Source organism: Gopherus flavomarginatus, chromosome 4, assembly GCF_025201925.1.
Source record: "Gopherus flavomarginatus isolate rGopFla2 chromosome 4, rGopFla2.mat.asm, whole genome shotgun sequence".
NCBI lineage: Eukaryota > Metazoa > Chordata > Testudines > Testudinidae > Gopherus > Gopherus flavomarginatus.
The window spans coordinates 52,209,936-52,230,933 of NC_066620.1; positions in this window are offsets into that span (position 1 = coordinate 52,209,936).

The window sequence follows — 20,998 nt, forward strand, 5'->3', positions numbered from 1 at the left end:
TGTCTCTCGGTGACTTCCATATCAAATGTGCTTGATTTGTTAGTAAGAATGATGTGGGGTTTCTTCTCCTAAATATCAGCCCTGCACATTAGCCTGAGACCTGAGTCAAGCTGAGTTATTTTCATATCATGCATCATTACTTGCAATAAAAGCTTTGCAGGCCAAATTAGGGCCTGAGTTACATCTGTGGTGCACCCCTGTCTTCAATGGGTTTGCACATGTGTAGCTGATTAAAATCTACTAAACAGTACTATTGGTAATGCTTAATAAGGAAGAGACTCCAACTCACTCTTTGTTGCTGTGTTGGCTCTGCAATGTGAATTGGAAAAACAGTGTTGCCTAGTGAATAAAGCAATGGACACGGATGCATGAGACCTGGATTCTATTCCTGGTGCTGCTACTAGCCTTCTGGGTACCCTTGGGCACGTCACATCACCTCTCTGTGTCTCAGTTTTCCTATCCTCAAAAAGGGGGTAATGACACTGATTGCCTTTGTAAACTGCTTTGAGATCTACTGATTTTAAGATGCAATATAAGAGTGAATTGCTGTGGTTATAATTATTAGAAACGATATATACTTTTGCTGCTGCAGTCAGCAGTTGTGTTTGAATACACAATGTGAGGAGATTGGTTGAATAAGAAGCAGCCATTGATCTGAATTTGAGGTAAAACTAAATGGGAGTTTTGCCTGAGGAAGGACTGCAGACTCAACCCCTTAAATCAGTAGTTTAAGTGACAGCCAGGATATCAAAGGATATTCTCAACATTAGAGCTGCAGTTAGTGCAGAACCTAGAATTGCATCTCCAGCAACTCAGGTTGTGAGCTTGTCCTCTTCTCATTACAGTGGCTTCCCATAAGACGTGACTATTAAGCTCAAGGTATTGATCCTTACCTTCTTGGCTCTTAAGTATCCAGGACTCCTAACAGACTGCCTCAGAATCCAGCACTAGGGACACAGTTGACAACTCCACTCCTCTGGCACAGTGGAATTGTCTACAGCAGGGATGCAACTTGTCGGCAGAAGACAGAACTCCTTCAGGGACTCATCTAATACTGTGGAACTCACCCCTAGAGAACTTAAGAACCCCCTCAGAACTTTTCATTTTCTGTTCCTAGTGCATGACATATTTTCTTTGCTCTGGCTACACTAGCAAAAAGATATAATACTTCACATACAAATAAAAACTAATATATGGGATGTCTTCTCCTCTGAGAGGAATGAAGAAAGAACCACACATGACAGATAAAGTCACACCACTTAGCACACCCCTGGAAGTCACACCACTTAGCACACCCCTGGAAGGATTGGGAAGGTATAAGAACCTTGATAAGGTAGAATAGTGTAAAGTTTTGCTTATAAATTTTAGGTTCACTTTTTTAAAAAAGTGTTTGTATATAACAGTCTTTTACATTGGATTGGTTTTCTTAGCTAAAGAAATTGCTCAGCATTACATGGTCAATTTGGATGGAAATGGTAGAATCAAGTCAATTGTGCTTTCCATGGACATATTTTGAAAACATTCTCTTCTTTTCAGGCCTAGTAGTTTGGTGTCCACTCTGTGAAACTGCTGTTTCTATTGGCACTGAGTTTTAGTAAAGACCAAGAATTTAATTGACATGGAATATCCTCTTACCCAAAGAGGGGGCCCATTGGAGAGCCAGCTTGGAAAAACTTGCCTGTTTTGTGCTTCAGGGGGCTGAGGAGGGAGAACAGAGGAATGTATATGTCTAGAGCTATCAATCTGACAATGGTTATAAGAACTAAATTCATTTAAAATAAATAAAACCAAATTAGTGGTGGCTTCCTGTTCATTTAATGTCTTACTAACTTTAAATAATTAAACTGTCACTTAGTCATCTAATATTTTTCATGGCATGCCATATAACAATTTATCAAATGGATTTTAAATCTGAATTTCCACTATTCAGCTCTCTCTCTCTCTGTGTATAAAACTTAAGGTCCATTGCATAGCATGCATGTGACACAATGCAGAGTCCCTATTCTAGTACTGGCAGCCAGGGAGTTAACATCCTACTGAACTCACTTGTCTCCCCTGACCAAAACAGGTAAAAAACATTGTGGGTAATAAGGCAGGACTGCTCTCTGTGGATTCAAATAGGAGCCAAGAGTTTAAAGCCGGGAGCTGCATAAAGGCAACTATGTAGGAATCAGAGAAAGGAAGAAAAGTGTTATGAGGAGTAGTTAGGCTAACTAGAAAAGAAAAGTCAAATAAATATTCAGCCTAGAGTGTTGGAGCTAGTTATTCCTCTAACTTGATGTATCCTCCCTATCTTATCTTCCTTGTGTCTCATTTGGATTTCTGAAAAACTGAAGCTGAGATGCGACTGTTTGCAAAAATCATTGTCATTGTTTGGGAAGAATTTAGAGAGCCTTGTTGTGTTAGTTCACCTACTGCAAGATAATACTTTAAAGGTCAGGCAGTGATTTGCACTGTGAACATTTAGTGCATTCCACCCAGGAGGGGAAATGAAAACTTAGTATTTTCTAGGAAAGCATCTGTACCTTCATTATGGTTGAAAAACAAAAGGAAGGCAAAAAGTAAAGTATAGCCTAAGAATAAACATCAGGCCCCATGGTTTTGTAACAGTAGTTCCTTGTTAAACTAGGCTCTTCTGGAAACTTTCAGTTTGTTGGAGATTGTGAAATGCCTAACTTAATGAGAAACAAGGATGCTGCCACAGACCCTAAATGAGTAGTAACCAGCAAGTGGTATCTTCTGATAGCACCGTCAGTAAGTACACAAATGACCACTGCGGTTCAATGAATTTTAGGGGGGGGTCAGGAAGTCTTGCTTGAAAATAAAACAATATCACAATATTGGGAGGAAATAATATGTCCAAAAGATTAGTTTAACAAAAAATGCACTGTTTACTGATTACATTTTGCAGCATTACCACCACATTGCTTGTTCAGGGTTTAAGAATCTCCAGCATGTTCTCAGAAACCCTGAGGAATGATTGGCTTGGGAGGGGCAAAGCTATACTGTTCAAGATCTATGTTAGGGTATATAAGAATACTTGCTTGTTTACAGTGGACTAGATTCTGTCATTCAGTGGGGAGGGCGTACTCATCAGGGCCGGCTCCAGCGTTTTTGCCACCCCAAGCTGCAAAAACAAAAACAAAACAAAACAAAAACAAAAAAGCTGTGGCACTTCGGTGGCAGCTTTACCATCACCACTTCATTCTTCAGTGGTAATTTGGTGGCAGGTCCTTCCCTCCGAGAGAGACTGAGAGACCTGCCGCCAAATTGCCGCTGAAGACCTGGACGTGCTGCTCCTTTCCGTTGGCTGCCCCAAGTACCTGCTTGCCACGCTGGTGCCTGGACCCGGCCCTGGTACTCATGGAGTAAGGTACTGCTCAACATGAGTAATGTTGCCAGAATTTCACCTACGGGGTCAAATCTGCTTATCTCTTAAACCAACAGTCATTTGCTGTAAGAGTTCATGGAAAAAACTGACCAGCCACAAGTCAGTGGAACTACCCACACTAGTAGGATTTTGTAGGCTCAGGCCCTTATTTATTTTCAGGCTAAATAGAACAGTGGTATAAAGCAATACGATTTCTGAGAGGTCATCAAAGTGAAACACTTAAAAGTCTGTGTCATTAACTGTGCTTCCTCAGCGAGGCAAGAGCCATCCTGTGTCTAGATAATAGCATCTATCATCTCTCTTTGGTGTTGACGTGATCCTAAACAAGATGGCAACCAAGTTAATTATAGCGATGTCAATAGGACAAGTATTTGCCTGAATTAGGTTTTGCAGGATTGGCCCCAGAAACAGTAACTTTATCAAAAAAGACAGTATTTAGTTTGTAATTCTTTAGAGTTAATACTATATGTATCTTCTACTCATAAAAAATAGTACCAACCTATATTGCTATGCTTGGTATCTTTATGCCACCTTTGTGCCTCCCCATATCTTAGTCTGATTTGGGGGCCAGCCTAATGCCTGGCATAAGTTAGAGAAGTCTCGGGGCTGCTCTAATTTATGTTTGTCTGCCCACAGCACCTAGGGGCTGCAGCAGCAGATGAGAATACCCCTGCTTCCTTCAGCTGTACCTCCAGCATCCCTCTCTCCATACTAGGGACTGCAATGGGGAAGGGGGGAAGGGAGCTCTCTGCCAGATGGCCAAGTCCATACACTGGGATGCAGCTTCACTGCTTTCATGGCCCTTTCAATACTTTCATGAAATTGTTTTTCCATTTCTTGGCTAGTTCTATCCCCTGTCTACTTTAGTCCTGTCAACATTCACGGTGACTCCCAATGGCCTTTCAGTGGCACTGTTTAAGGAGGCAGACTAAAGTCCCCAGGCCTATGACCTTGGATTCATGTAGTTCTCTACTCCTTTTTCTGTCTTCTGGCCAAGTGCACTTCTGGAAGCTGCTTAGATGCTACTATGATGATCGGAGTATGAGACCTCTACAGCAGTGGTCCCCAAACTTGTTCTGCTGCTTGTGCAGGGAAAGCCCCTGGCTGCCAGGCCAGTTTGTTTGCCTGCCGCATCTGCAGGTTCAGCGAATCAAGGCTCCCCGTGGCCACGGTTCACTGCTTCAGGCCAATGGGAGCTGCTGGAAGACGCGCAGGCCGAGAGACATACTGGCCACCACTTCCAACAGCTCCCATTGGCCTGGAGCAGTGAACCACGGCCACTGGGAGCTGCAATTGGCCAGACCTGCAGACGTGGCAGGTAAACTGGCCCAGCCCGCCAGGGGCTTTCCCTGCACAAGTGGCGGAACAAGTTTGGGAACCACTGCTCTACAGAATAGAAAAGAAGCCAAAATATACTGTTCCTTCTCCAGCAACGGATTCAGGTTACAGTGAGATACCCACTTCGGTTTAATTTAAACAAAAAGAGCATTTCATATGCAATTTTCAGAAACAGAGAGGAAATGACAAAAAGAATGCATACGTGGAAATAAACACGCTATTGGAATGCTAGAGAAAGCATTGCTAGACTGGAACTAAGGTTTGTTACAGAATATTGAAATATTACCCAGAGCTATGCCATGGCGGAAAACTATCCTTTTTCATTGCTTTCAAACATTTTCATAGAAAATACTTACTACTTTCCGGCCAGCTCTACTAATAACCAAATAACATCTGTAGCTGAGATGAGCAAGGGAGGAGAATTTAATTCCTGATAACATTTCAGTTTTCCCTTGGCATGTTTTACTCTCACCCTAATCTCTCCTGCCTGAATTTCAGGTATATCAGAATTGTAGACAAATCTGTGAACTGTCATTTTGTGCTTTGTAATGGGAAAAGGCCCCAGAAGAAGTGAGGGACTTGTTATGCTAGGATCTGTGTGATAGACATCACATGCTTCAAAGAATTTATAATCTGACTAGACAAGTCAGACAAGAGATTAGAGAAATCTAATGTTACTTCCATTTTACAGATGGGAACTGAGGCACAGGGCTTGCCCAAGGTCAAGCAAGAAATCTGTGGCAGAGAGAGTAATTAATAAAATTCTCCCAAGTCCTGGTCCAATGCCTTAACTAGAAGATCATTATTCCCTTGTTTTGTCTTTAATGGAAATTATGTAAATTACATCTTGCAAGATATGCAAATTAAAACTGAAAGGAGAAGAAGGAAGCAATAAATTTGCAAATGCTTATTTGAACCTGAAACGGCATTTTTTCCCCCAAATTCAAATTTGCGATCAAAGTTTTGGCTTAGTTCTGATCTTTAAGTAGCATTTCATTACAAGGAAATGGTGGAAAGCCCTTTCCAAACAGCTTACATAAGAATTTGGCCCACCTATTTAAGAATCATACAAGAAACCTCTTAATAAAATTACCAATATGGTAAACTCCATATCACACTGGCTGGATATTTTCTATCATAGAGGCAGAGAAAGCAGTGAGCAGAGAAGCTTGGGTGGGGCATAAGAAGCAGAGCAAAGGAGTAGGAGGGAAATGTTGCCAGAGATGTAGAAAGGGTGGAGAGTTTTGAAACCGATAATGAGAAACTAGAAAATCAGAAGACAGCTGAGAGGTTTAAGAAGGGAAGAAATACCAGCATGTGTGTGGTGAGGGTGAGTTACCTAGCTGATAGAATAAAAAAGAAAAGAAATTATGAGGACTCCAAAAAATGTGCATTTTGAACAGTGCCTAAAAATTAATCATGCTCCTGGGATTAAGCTGTAACCATAATCAAGGTGTGTAAGGGCAAATAAGATGAAAGTTGACATTTAATGTTTTTCACTGGCAACGATTGGATTGAATGTGTTCATCGGGGAATATGTTGTCTTTGCCAGTATATGAAGTCAGCTTCTGTAAACAGGATATGCAAATTAGGAATGAATATACAGTGTACCAGTAAACGGTATTGGTGTGAAATGTACTGGTCTTGCAGCAGTGGAAACTGGAGGCCTATGTTCATCCACAAAACTGTAACAATGAGGAGTGACTTAACCACACTGCCCCAATATCAGTCTGCCTTGACCCTGACTTGGAGGAATCACATTCAGGGTTGAAAATAAAAAAGGGAAGAAGGAGAATCTAGGGAACTACAGACCAGTCAGCCTCACCTCAGTCTCTGGAAAAATAATGGAGCAGGTCCTCAAGGAATCCATTTTGAAGCACTTGGAGGAAAGGAAGGTGATCAGAAACAGTTAACATGGATTCACCAAGGGCAAGTCATCTATGATGAGACAACTGGCTCTGTGGATATGGGGAAAGCAGTGGACATGATATATCTTGACTTTAGTGAAGCTTTTGATACGGTCTCCCACAGTATTCTTGCCAGCAAGTTAAAGAAGTATGGGTTGGATGAATGGACGGTAAGGTGGATAGAAAGCAGGTTAAATTGTCTGGCTCAACAGGTAAATGACTTGATGTCTAGAGGACTCAATGTCAAGGGCAGTGCCCCAGGGGTCTGTCCTGGGGCTGGTTTTGCTCAACATCTTCATTAATTATCTGGATGATAGGATGGATTGCACCCTCAGCAAATTCACAGATGACACCAAGATGAGGGGAGAGGTAGATACCCTGGAGGGTAGGGATAGGGTCCAGTGTGTCCTAGACAAATTGGAGGATTGGGCCAAAAGAAATCTGATGAGGTTCAGCAAGGACAAGTGCAGAGTCCTGCACTTAAGGCAGAAGAATCCCATGCACTGCTACAGGCTGGGGACCAAACGCCAGTTCAGCAGAAAAGGACCTAGGGGTTACAGTGGACGAGAAGCTGGATAGGAGTCAACAGTGTGTCCTTGTTGCCAAGAAGGCTAACGGCATTTTGGGCTGCATTTGTAGGAGCATTGCCAGCAGATCGAGGGAAGTGATTATTCCCCTCTATTCGGCACTCATGAGGCCACATCTGGAGTACTACGTCCAGTTTTGGGCCTCCCACTACAGAAAGGATGTGGACAAATTGGAGAGAATCCAGTGGAGGGCAGCAAAAATGATAAGGAGGCTGGGACACATGACTTTTGGGGAGAGGCTGAGGGAACTGGGATTGTTTAGTCTGCAGAAGAGAAGAGTGAGGGGGGATTGGATAGCAGCCTTCAACTACCTGAAGGGGGGTTCCAAAGAGGATCGAGATAGGCTGTTCTCACTGGTGGCAGATGACAGAACAAGGAGAAATGGTCTCAAGTTGCAGTGTGGGAGGTCTAGGTTGGATATTAGGAAAAACTATTTCACTAGGAGGGTGGTGCAGCACTGGAATGGGTTACCTAGGGAGGTGGTGGAATCTCCATCCTTAGAGATTTTTAAGGTCAGGCTTGACAAAGCCCTGGCTGGGATGATTCAGTTGGGGTTGGTCCAGCTTTGAGCAGGAGGTTGGACTAGATGACCTCCTGAGGTCTCTTCCAACCCTGATATTCTATGATTCTATGAAATAAGCTGTTGTCCCTATCTGGTCAAACTTTAGGTCTGGCGGCACAAGCCTGGGTTATGGAACAGAAGATCCTGAGTTCTGTCTATCCATATATTTATACCCCCATCATAGTGACAATAACGTCAAACCTTGGTGGCACTTTTTGTGATGTAATGGACATTTAGAAACTGGACTTAGACCAACACATTTCATGTAGAGGTCTCTGAAAAAGCCACCAAATAGGTTTTAGTAATGACCAATCTAGTTTTGCATTTGAATTGTTAATGTAGGTCTAGATTGTACACGTAGCCACAACCCTGAGAAGGAGGCAGCAAAGAGCCTTCCTCCCAAGGGCACAATCCCTCCCAGAATTCTCAGGAACATTCCACCTTAGTATTAAGATGTACCTCAGGCCTTCTCCATGGTTCAGTGCAGGGAATTATGGACAGACCACCTCTTCCTCTTAGTGGTGATGTTGCACCCCTGGGAGTACTCAGCATAACAGGCTCTCCTCTCCTACACCTAGGGACTCTGATTCTGACTGTATGGAGTGTACAAAGAAAGGAGGCTCCTTGTGCCCTCCACTTATACGTTCAAGGGCTAATCACAAGGCAGACTGGTCACAAGAGAAAAGCTGGTTCTTGCTCTTTTGCAGTCCAAGCTGGAAGGAAGAAGTAGTGGAAGTGTTGCAGAAAGGCCTGTTCTCATATGAATTCCAGACCAATTTTGCACTGGTAGGTGGTTTGGAGAGTTCGAATAAACATCTAGACATTGCAGGGCTTACCTGACCTCTCTCTTCTACTTTTTGCTGTACGTACGTTGCTTCTCAGAATGCCCTCTTACCCTGTATGGCATCAAACAAAGAAGACCTTTTGCAAGTCTTCAATAAAAATGGTTTTAACAGTTTCATCATGTCACTTACATATTTGTCCAGATTCCCAAATCAACACATGGTTTGATATGATATCAATCTGTGCTTGTGATGAGTTTATGGATTGGGCACCATGTTGCAGAAAGATGTGTAGAGGAATCTGGTGCAGAACCTGCCCACATTATCCTTGGCTTAGTGACTTTAGTGCTATCCATTACTTCCTTACATTCTTCAGCCTCAGATTCATCAAGTTATATAAACTACAAACCCCATCCCTCCCACTCTTTTCCTCTAAGCCTACTGTCCGCACACAGAGTTAGGTACAGTAGTAGGAATCCAGTTCTGTGTGTCCATGCTACTCACCCACAACTTGTATTGTTAAATACCATGTTTTGCAAGATTTTTAAATAAATTCCTTTGCAATGGTTTAATTTTAGCCCTTAGGTAAAGTTTTCAACAGTGCCAAAATAATTTCAGGTTTCAGAGTAGCAGCCATGTTAGTCTGTATCCGCAAAAAGAACAGGGGTACTTGTGGCACCTTAGAGACTAACAAATTTATTTAAGCATAAGCTTTCTTGGGCTACATCCCACTTGTTCAGATGCATAGAATGGAACATATAGTGAGGAGATATATATACATACAGAGAACATGAAAAAGCCCAAATTCCATTTTCAAAGTGACTTAGGCACTTAATCTAAATCCCATTGCCTTTCAATGAAATTTAGGGTCCCGAAGACCTAAGTCACTTAGGAAATATTGAAAACTTCAGTCCAGTCTAATTGCATTGCCCACTCGTGCAAGGAAAATACCCGGGGTCAAATCCTGAAGTCACTGCTCAATTCTCAATTGTGGAAGCAAAACTGTCACTGAAACGAAGTTAAAATTGATAGCCAAATCTACAGCTAATTATAAGTGGTCCTACCTCCATGAGGATCTGGCATGAAGTACGAACTACAGGCCTTTGCTCCTGCCTCTAAATATATTACACTTTGATCCCATAAAGGCTGGCTGTGATGGGTACTCAGATAAAAATATGCTCATTTAATTACTGTACCTGTGAGTATTTTGAGAGCTTTAGATCAAGGATTGCCCCAAAACCACATACGTGATTAGAACCATTTGAATTTTTTTACCACAGCTATGCCAAGAAAGATCTCATGGCAACCCAATTTTTTTGTGGATATTAGGGGCATGTAAAATGATTTATAATGTCTTTTAAAAAAACGACAGTGGCTTTATTTCAAACAATCTTTCTTACCACAATTTTTCATCCAGGATAGCGTTGGCTTGACCTCTATACAATGTACACAACCTTTTAACATCTCTTAGTAAATGAGAAGCATGTTTCTCCAATGCTTGCTGATTGTGCATACTTCATGGGAACACGGACCCTATTAACATGTTACAAAGCACTGGAGAGGTGCATATTGCTCAGTGCAGAACTATTTAATCTGGGGTTTTCCTGTAACATTTGCACAGATTTAAAATATGTCCTGCCTTTTTTGCACTTCTAGTTCCAGCTCTTTTAGAGTTTAGTAGTAAAGGTTCCCCAGGCAGCATTTTCCAAAACAGTCCAAATGTATTTGTATCATAGGCCTGCTCGGCACACACAAGCCACATTATTCCCTATTTGTTTTGAGTTCCAGCACAAACGCAGCGAATACCAGCTTTCCTCCACTTGCCAGGGATTTGTGTTTGGTGGATGCCAAACTGCTTCTGTAAACCAAAGGGTAAAGCCAGAATACACTTTAGATGGCCACAAAAATCCAGTCTCTGTTTCTTCTCTGATGGCGAACAGTGTGAGTTTACAAAATCTGTATTAGCATCAGACAGGTGGTGCACTATCCTACAGTTTCAATTCACTAAAACCAGGAAAGAAAGCATGATCTCTGTGTTCATTTACAATGAACCCCACAGCTGGCCATTAGACATGGATAAACCCTGGTACTGTGGATGTATGACAGTATCCTGCTTTTCTTCAAGCTTTTGTTCCAAAATTGCTCTGTCCTCACTACTGGCTTGTTTCATGTCCAGCAAAAAACATTCCTCAACATCTGAAAAAGCAACATTCTGCATGTACTACTTTCATAAATCAGCATGTGTTACTCTTATGAATGGGCACAGATGCAGGGTATAGGTACAAAGTAATTATTCCAAGGATACCACAAGCACACTGCTTTCTGCCTTTCTGAAAACTCTTCAACCTCTCCTCAGTTCCTCTAACTCATCCACTGAATGGACCACATTTGCCCCTGGTATAACCCCACAGATGAACACAGCCTAATGGTGTTGCACACTAATTAACAAGGAAAACTAGTTGATGAAGCAAGTTACTTTTCTGCAAAAGACAGGCATACTGCTTGTGCCATGACTGTTCCAACACGGCTAAACTTACACACTTTGGTGAGCATTCCCTCTCTTACTATGAAGTGTTTACCAGTTTGAGTGCGGGTCGCAGTCTAGCCCACAGTTTGCGGCATCCCTTTTAAAATATCCAGCATGGGAACCTATTCTGCAAGCTGATGAGCACCTTTAATTTCCATTGGTGACAGCACATTATGCCGTGAGATCCAATGTTTACAGGTTGCATTCTGTCTTTCCATGTGAATTAGTCAGGGGCAGGAATCAAAGCAAAGAGGTAGATTTGGAGAAGCACCCAAAAATTAGGATGACTGGCTGGGCCTTCGTTAGCCTTAGATACCAAGGTGAGAGATGGGTTGGAAACACTTAAAATCAAATTTAGAGCCAGATTCTTAGCCAATGTAAATTGGCACAGTTCTACTGAAGTCAGGGATCTGGTCTATACTGTCTAAACTTCTCGTCCTCTTTAAAACTGACTGAACACCTTGTGAGAACGGCTTCTGTTGTGAGATTTTCAGTAGTGAAAGCTTTTGATAGAGCTGCAAGAACATCCTTTCTTACAGTATTTTGGCACTTCTCATTCAAGTCCTGGCCAGAATCAAGATGAATGTGAAAATGACAAAGTAATTTTTAAGTCAGTGGAAATGTTTTGTACTTCAAAAAAGGAATGGAGTTATTGTTTAGCTTGAGGCCAAAGTTTTGATCGTTGTTATATTTATCTCTACCATTAAGTACATCTCCAGTACAGAAATCATTTTGAAAGATACTGAATCTGAATTCCTATCTATACTTCCGGCAGGGGAAAGATAATCTTGAAATAAAGGCACAGGCACAGAACTGGGAGTCAAGACATCTGGATTCTGCAGATCTCCAACACATTATCTCGTGATTTGGGGCAATACACTTAGGCTCAGCAAGGTATTTAAGTAGCTTTAAGTATGTGAGAGGTCTTATTAGATTCAGTGGTGCATTCAGGAGCACTATAAGATCTTGGAGCACTGTAAACAATTGTGATGGATCTGCAAAACAGGGGACTACAACTCCCATCAGCCACCTCCTCGCCACTGCACTCCCCTTTCCTTGAACCAGGACATGGTGGCTGGGCTTTCTTTGTGAATGAGAGACACTTGGCAGCAGGGAACTGGAGAGAAACCCCCAGGAACTTTGGACAGAGTCGCACGTGGAACAAACTATGAGTGCCAGACATCACACCTGGGTGCAGATCTGTGTGGGACTTTTGGGGTAGCAACAGCAGCTGTGCAGGGAGCCAGTGCAGTGGGGCTCCTATGTAGGGTTGTCAATTTTGGTTAGATGCATTCCTGGAGGTTTCCTCATATGACATAATCTTTAATTAAAGATTAATCTTAAATTCCTGGAGACTCCAGGGCAATCCTGGAGGGTTGGCAACTCTGTACCCTATGAAAGACACTAGCTGAACCTGGTCTGGAAACCTGCAAGCTCCTATTTGCTTGAATACAGACTGACTGGAGAGGAAACTCCAGGCACAAGAACTGAATAGCCCTGACTCTCACTTGGACTGTAACAGGGATCTAGACAAGAACCACCATTATTCACTTGAACTGTAACTGTTAAGCCACTATACCTAGGATATTGGCAACGTTTCCCTTTCCTGCCAGCACTGTTAAAATAACCTTTCCCTTAGCCATGTGTCTGAGTAGTTATTGGGATCCACTAGAGCTAGTGCCTACAAGGCTTAGCTGCTGAAGGGCTTACAGTCCTTGCCTCCAAGACATGGTACACTGGGCACACTACTTGCAGTGTAGGGGTTCTGTGCAGCCACAATAATTACATATTTTTTGCCTATAATTAGCAGCCAGTCGTTACTTTTCATGCTGTGGGCCCAAGCTTTGGGAAACAGCAAGTGATGAGTACAGGACCGCTTAACAATGCCGAGCGTAAAGAGGAGTGTTGAAAGAATGCTGAAAATGAGCATACTGTCAGGCCTCATGAAGACAAACTCACCTGTGTCAGGACTTCAGGGTTTGGCTTTAGGAAATCACTTCTGGTCTGGTTTGCCCTTCCTATGAAGTAGCTTAAATAGCTACCAAATCATGCAAAACAGAATGTCCATTGAGATGGAAAATACCTAGAAGGAAGCTATAGGGAACAGTTCCCTGATGAGGAAAAATTTTATTAGGAGGCTCTTGGACAGGGTCTTGAGTTTCATAAACACTGATTCTGGTTGTCAGGACATCCTTCTTAACATACCATAAATATTTTTATGCAGAGCTGAGTAATAAAGCGCAGGGGTGTGTGCATATTATCAATCACTCTGGTTTATTATGCTGCTCGGGATCTGTAATAGTGACTGTGAATTATGTTGTTTCTCCAAGCAGAATCTCTATAAATTGGAAAATCAAAATGTATTGTGCCACCAGATAAATATACTAAATGTTAAATAATGTTGGGCAAGCCTTTGCTGTTGGCATGCAGCCCACAGTAAGAGGTAGTTCCCTAGTTGTGTACAGGATGGGTGCAAATTTGCAGTACCTCTTTCAGGAGTAAAGCATCCTCCCCTTGTGTGTCCAGCTGTCTGGAACATGGGGGATGGATGCAAGGGTCTGTCTCGTTCCTGCCTCTTCCTGCCCAGTTGCTCCTAGTGGGAAGCATCTGGGGCATAGGTCCTTGGCTTCTGTGTATGCTGGGACTGCAAATGTAGCTGGCCTTTATAGGGATGCACAAGGAGTGATCCTGACTTCCTCTCTTCCTCTGCACAGCTGCATAAGGGCTAAGAAGTATCTAGCCACTGAAGGCCAGTTTGTGACTGTGGCTATGATCCTGAACAGGAGAGTAAGGGGATGAAAAAGAGCTTCCTTCCTTCCTTCCTTCCTTCCTTGTGTGGGCTACTTGCATCACAGAAGACAGCAGCTTCCATGGGGGCCGCTATTCCCTGCTCACACATTTGGACAGGGAGTGGAAGGAGCTATGGCTCTCCTCCTTCTCTTCAGCTCCCCATGCACCAGGAGAAGTAATCTGAACCAGATGCAGGGTTGGTACAGACTACTTCCCTCCACTGCAGCAAAGGGAGGAACCAGACAGTGACTGTGTATCACATTCCTGGGACACTAAGCACCCCTGTATTCATACCCTAAACACTGTTGTAATACTCTTTGAACAGAATACGGCTTGCATCATATGAAGATTAATAACTCACTGCTCATTAATATTCTTGTGTGATATATGCACACAATGAGTATTAAGCGTTATGAATACATCCCTGGAATTATAACTAAAATGTGTGTAAACCAGATACATCAGGGAGAGTTGTTAAACAAGTCTATCCTAAACAAAGGAATGTGTGTTTACATCAATTTACATATTAGCAGTAAACAAACCCACCAAGCTAACCAGGGGCGGCTCCAAGCCCCAGCATGCCAAGCGCGTGCTTGGGATGGCAAGCTGCAGGGGGCGCTCTGCCGGTCGCCGGGAGGACGGCAGGCAGGGTGCCTTCGGTGGCATGCCTGCGGAAGGTCCACTGGTCCTGCGGCTCCACCGAAGCCGCGGGACCAGCGGACTCTTCGCAGGCACACCTGCGGGAGGTCCACCGGAGCTGCGGGACCAGTGACTGGCACAGCGCTCCTCCGCGGCATGACGCTGTGCTTGGGGCGGTGAAATGAGTAGACCTAAGTTGTGTGCTTTCACTTTTATTTACTTGTTACCCTTTCTAATTGTATTCCTTTTACTTAGAATCCCTTAACCTAAGTCCTATTGTTAAATATATCTTTTTGCTTTTACTATAAACCTACTCAGTGGTGTTTAAATGAAAGGGAGTAGTTAATAAGCTAAGTTAATAAGCTGTGATGTGGTTTTTGTCTCTTTACAGAGCAACACACTTTATTATTTCTCTGAGCCATCCAGGAGATGGTTGGACACTTCAGGGCACAGAGTTTGGGGGAAATTCAGGACTGGGAGTTTGTTGGGGTCATCTGGTTGCTTATAAGCAAGGCTGGTAGAAACCAGAGTGTGATGGTGTGTTGCTGGCAGGCTGCTGGGATCAGAGCTGTTTTGGACCAGGACTGCAGCTATCCACGGACACTCAGGGTGTGACCTGCATGCTGGTAGGTGAGCATCCTAGGTTGGGAGCTACAGCAGAAAAGCATTGTGAGGCACCCAGGGTTTCAGGGCAGGCAGTGAGACAAACCCTGCCTGGTCCGGACTGCACCCCAGAACATGACAAATCTGTACCTGGGGAAATGCAACTATGTGTAGAGTAAATTTGGTTCAGTGGTTAGGGGCCTACCCTACAATTTGGGGAATCTGAGTTCAGGTCCGCCAGACTTTCTGTGTGATGTTGGGCAAGTCACTTAGCTTCTCTGTGCTTTAATTTCCAATCTATAAAGAGAGGAAAATACAAGCATATTTTGAGGCTAAATGAATTAAGCATTGTGAGGCAGTCAGATACCATAGCAACAGGGGCCATATTAGTACCTAAGATAGATGTCAATAGATGCTCAGGGCTTGTAGGAAACCTGTAGCTGAATCCATGGCAATCAACGTTCCCCCTGACAATGTGTCACCTACAATAGGACCTTGATTACTCTACTAGGCTTGCCACGATACTATAAGTAAAAACGCAAGCCCATACTTTCAAACAAACAAAAAACCCTAGGAACTGAATTTATTTCATTTCCACTTGTATTCAGTTGCTGAAATATATTTCATTCTACATGGCTGGAACACAAAATCAGCATGCACAAAGTCTCCGTAGAGGACTCAGTAGCTTTGTTGGTCCCCGGGATCATCATTCTCAGCATGACCAGTCTGAGGAGGTTCAAGGCTCTAATTCTGATGTTATTTTTGGAAATGGCATGAGTTTCTGCAGGTTTGGCTTTAAAGTGAGATCGGAGTCATGCTTTTCAGTCCCAGGTGCCAAGCTAAACTTTTCCCTTGGTGTGAAAGCACGTGTTTACCCATGTGCAAACTAAACTACAGTGTCTTGCTGTAATTGCATTTGTAAAATCTCTTCCTAAAATATTAGCTCTTCGCTTCCATGGAAAAAAAAAAAAAAAGAACAACCATGTTAAGTTTTTGTCCATCTGCACTGGTGGGGGAAGAGTTTAAAAATGAAAGTCGCATGCACAGTATGAGCTACTTTCCTTAGAATTAAAATAACACGGGGCGTCAGATGTTTTCATTTGTTCCTAATTCTTTGCCCTACAGTATCTGCTCCTGTGTTACTTGATAAAATTCCACATTCCCCCACTACACATTCATTATAGCAAATGCCTTTCCAAACACTTCATACAAACCAGACTTTAGATAGCTCACAACATTCTCATGAATAACAATATTGTGAAAGGAGGTGGAAGGACAGACACTCTCAGTGCCCCAACCCCAGCAACATAAATTCAATAATCAGTGATGAGCATAAGTCACATTACAAGGTACAATGTTAGTTCTATAAAATCATGCTTCCTATGCTGGCATATTAAATGCTTACTGAGTAGTTTGAAAAGCCCATTCTAATTCTGCATACTCATGTAAGTCGTGCTTGCTAGTCTTTTATTAAATCATAAAAGCAAATTGAATGGGGCAACCTCATACAAAAGCTACCCAGCACACTAATTTCATATAGCCATGTGAAATTCAAAGCTGGTTGAATGCACTGGTCTCAAATAAGTACCAAACAGAGCCTTTGCCCCAAATTCAACCCAAATCTCCTTTGAGCTACAGAAAAAAAAATCTGGATGCTGTCTTGGCCTTAGTAGGCCATGGAGGCCTGCTGCCCCACGGTGTTTGCACTGCTGCTTTCCTTAGAGATTTCACAAGATGGGAGCAGCTCTAGTTTCTGCTCAGGGCTCCATAGAAATCCTGCTAGTGAAGGGTGCAGCGGAGATGTACTGATTAAAACAGTGCAACATCCACATCTTGGTCAGTGTCCCCCAGTGTTTGGGCTGCACTGACTCCTTACGGGTTCTCCAATGAAGAGGGAAGTTGTTGACTCTGCTACACAACCTCCTTCATGGGCTATCCTCCATCCAGGGCCCTGCACCCTTGCGTGTCCCAGTAGAAACCTGAGTAATCCAGCAGTGAATTTATTTTTCATTTTCCTGTGCTCACTTGCATTCAGGCTGATAGTGGCAGTGCTCAAATAATGCAAGAAAGTCCATTCACCTTTAATTTTTGGCTGGAAGAGAAACAGGATGTATAGGAAATCTCAGGAGAGAGATCGTTCCCATGAGCTTTCTACCTTGCAGACCCAAGAGATCTAAATAAGTATCCAAGCTTTTAAGTACTCACATGGACAAAACACTGAACCTATTGAGGTTCATCATCAGGTGTCATTAAACTCTTCTGACTTTATCACCCCCTTGAGCAAGTAAATCTATCATCTCAGCCCCTTGCACTCTCCTGTAGAGTTATGTTTACAGAGCATATCTTTACTAGGAGTTTTAACAAGTCTTGAGCAAACAAATCCATGAAACAACCATTATGAGGAGATTAATGTGAGAGTTGTCTCCCTTTTCAGGATGCTGGCAAGCATCCACAGAAGCAAACATACAGTGTGATACCCTTAAGAAGGAAAGGCAAAAATATCCTCCTGTATTTCTTGTTCAGTTCAGGAGTCCAAAACCCATGTCCAGGGATGGTTATGGACAAGCACTTTAGCACTACGATTAGCACATTTTCTTACTACATTTCATAAAATTAGCTGCTAACACTTAATGATTTAGACTAGTTGTATGCATTCAAAGCTTAGTACAGACATTTAATTGTCCAAGGGTATGACTACACTGCCATCATAGAACGTGATTGCAGCTCATGTAGACATACCCGAACTCACTTTAATCTAGTTGGCCTGGGTATTGGAGCAGTGAAGCTGTGGCAACACAGGCTTCAGTGTGGGCTATAGAAGCCAACCCAGAACACTGAGTAATTACTTGGGCTAGTATTCTTTTGGCACGCAGAATCCCAGGCTACTGCAGTTTCACTGCTTTGGCACCTGAGTTACCTACATTAAAGCTAGCTCAGGGATGTCTACACAAGCTACAATCACCTCTGGTGATTGCAGTATGGACATATTCTAACTTTAGTATTTGGCTTTTCTGGGATTCTTTTTTTCCACAGGCAGATTTTGAATGGCAGATGGAAGATGTGAAGACGAGTTCTACCTTCAGAAGAAATGCAGTCAAGATAATGCAACCTGCTTCTCTCATATTGGAGCACACATTCATTCGTGCTTATGTAATTGGGTCTTTTGCTGCTTGTGCTTTTTATACATAAGGAAATGTTCATAAAATCCTGTCAGGAAGGAATAATGTGGAATCCAGTTGTGAATGGGAAATAATGATACGCAGCCACAAGCAAAACTAAAAAACGTCTTGTGAAAAATCCTAGCAGATATTGTCAAAACCATAGTAAATGGAAAGGGAACAGCTCTCATAGTTCTGGATTTTGAGGCTTCCAAAGTTTCTGGGTGTTTGAATCCAGCATGTCATGTCAATATAGACTAGTTGTGAATTTTGGATCTGGGTTAGAATTTCAGACTCCACTTTTCAGAGATGTTGTGTCAGCTAAATCCAAGAAAAGTGTTCACGACACAATCTGCAACAATGGGAAACTCACCTGTTTTCATATTTTCTTCCATTTGCAAATCTCAGACTGGGAACATCAAAAGGTTGACTTTGGTTCATAAATCTATTGAACAAACCTGGGAAGATTTATGGTTTTACATGATTTGATATGAACTATATGAACGTGCATCGTTTGGACTGAGTTTCACTTTTAGGTTTCGGGTGAGGATACAGAATTTAAAGCAAAACTTGGAGGGGATTGTAGATTAAAACTAGTGATGGCCTGAACTGAACCTTCAGTTCTAACCAATCCCTAATTATTTTATAAAGGAATTTGTATGCCCTCCATTTAGCCTCACAACCCCCTAGGCTAGTATTATTTTAGAGGGGGAATTGAGGTACAGAGAAGCTAAGTGATTTGACCAGGTTTATGCAGGATAGTTGTGGCAGATCAGGAATTGAACCATGTCTCCTACAGCCCAGATTAATAAGAACATAAGAATGGCCCTACAAGGTCAAACCGAAGGTCCATCTAGCCCAGTATCTTGTCTACCGACAGTGACCAATGCCAGGTGTCCCAGAGGGAATGAACAGAACAGGTAATCATCAAGTGATCCATCCCGTGTCATCCATTCCCAGCTTCTGGCAAACAGAGGCTAGAGACATGTTCTAACTGCACAACCACTCTCTCTCTCTCTCTTCATGAGTGTGAACTCCAGCTCAGATTCTGAACTTTCCCAAACTGTGAGCTATTCAGATTCAGTATTTGGAGTCAGTCCATTATAATGATAGGTTACAAACCAGATCAAGGCTTTGGATCCAGATTTTTATTGAGCATCCCGCTGTAACTGAAACCAAAGAAGCTATTCATGGGAAGGAACTCCAGAAAAGTGAAACTGTTTTCAGGCACAGACAGAACTCCCCAGATTGAGAGATAACACAAAATGTGCTCAGATGTGCCTTTTTCTTTTATAGTGTATTCTTTTTTAACAGATGCCATTTCAGTTGATAACTCAGTTTTCTTTTGGTCCAGGTGCATGTATGAAAATATTTATACTACACTTGGGCTCACGCCAACAACCTGCTTTAACGCATACCTGACATTGGGGAAACTGGACCAAATCTTTATCACTGGCCCCCGCTTATCTTTATAATGAGCTGGCAAATATGGCGATGGCTGCAAATTTGGCTGCTTGGATCCATTTTTAATTTGCATATATATCTTTTATTTATATTTTCTCATTCTTGCTGAGCAATCACAGTGCTTTACTGGAGTCCTGGCCATACTGCTTTATGGGAGGTATAGTCCATCTGGGGACCCCAAATTAAGGCCTCCTTTTCTTACACATCTTAGATGTATAGCAAAAATTGAGCAGAGGAAAGCAGGGATCATTACAAGGACTGGTCAAAAAAATGCATCAAATTTATTTTTGATGAAAAATTGGGCTTTCAGTAAAATGATTTTTTCCCCCTGGAAAGTGTCAGACAAAATGAAAAAAATTCAGCCAAAATCTGAAACTGAAAACCCCTGCTGCAATGCCTTCTGGGTGGTTTTGGTACCTCATGCCTTCATTCTCCTCTATGGGCTAGGTTCCCAGGATGGTCTACATTCTCCATGAAGCAGTATGGCCAGGGACTCCATAATGCTCTGTGATGGCTTAGCAAGAAGGGAGACAACGATGTATCATGGGAGATGTAGTTTGGTCAGAGAACTAAGTGCATATCAGAAAATGGGGATACAAGAAAACTGAACTGCAACTCTGATATGGCTGTGGGGTATCATTTCTAAATTTAAATTCTTGGTTTTAACCCAGAAGTTTTTGGTTGAAATATTTTGGTTTTTGGACGAACATCTCTGGCTTTTAATTTTTCTCCAAAAAGTCATAAATTTCCTTAAAACCACCACCCACTGTGCAACCAACTCTAAGCATTGCCACTGTTGTGTGTATAAAAAAGTCAGTGGGAGTAGTGTGTATGGAGTGATTGAAAAATCAAGCTCTTAGGGCTCGTTCTTGCTCCCATGGAAGTCAATGGCAAAATTTCCATTGCCTTCAATGATCCAGGACCATGGACATTGTGGGCATATGCTGTATATATATTATTCTTAGAATGTGCTTTGTGTTCTCATTTTGTGGTGGCCAAGAGCTACCAAAAACTCAGGAGTTTCTTCTGTAGACAGTGGTCAAAAAGCCAGTAACAAATTGTGCAATTTTTTTAATTTACTTTTTTTTTATTTATTTCTGAAATTTGATCAGCTCTATATAAGAGAGCAAAAAAATTCCAGCAAAATATTTTGTCTGCATTTGTGGGAGGGAGTTATTCTTCAAAGATAAATGTCACAAAAAATAAATTTGAAAAATTTCAACCATATCTACTTTCTTCCATTTTAGTTT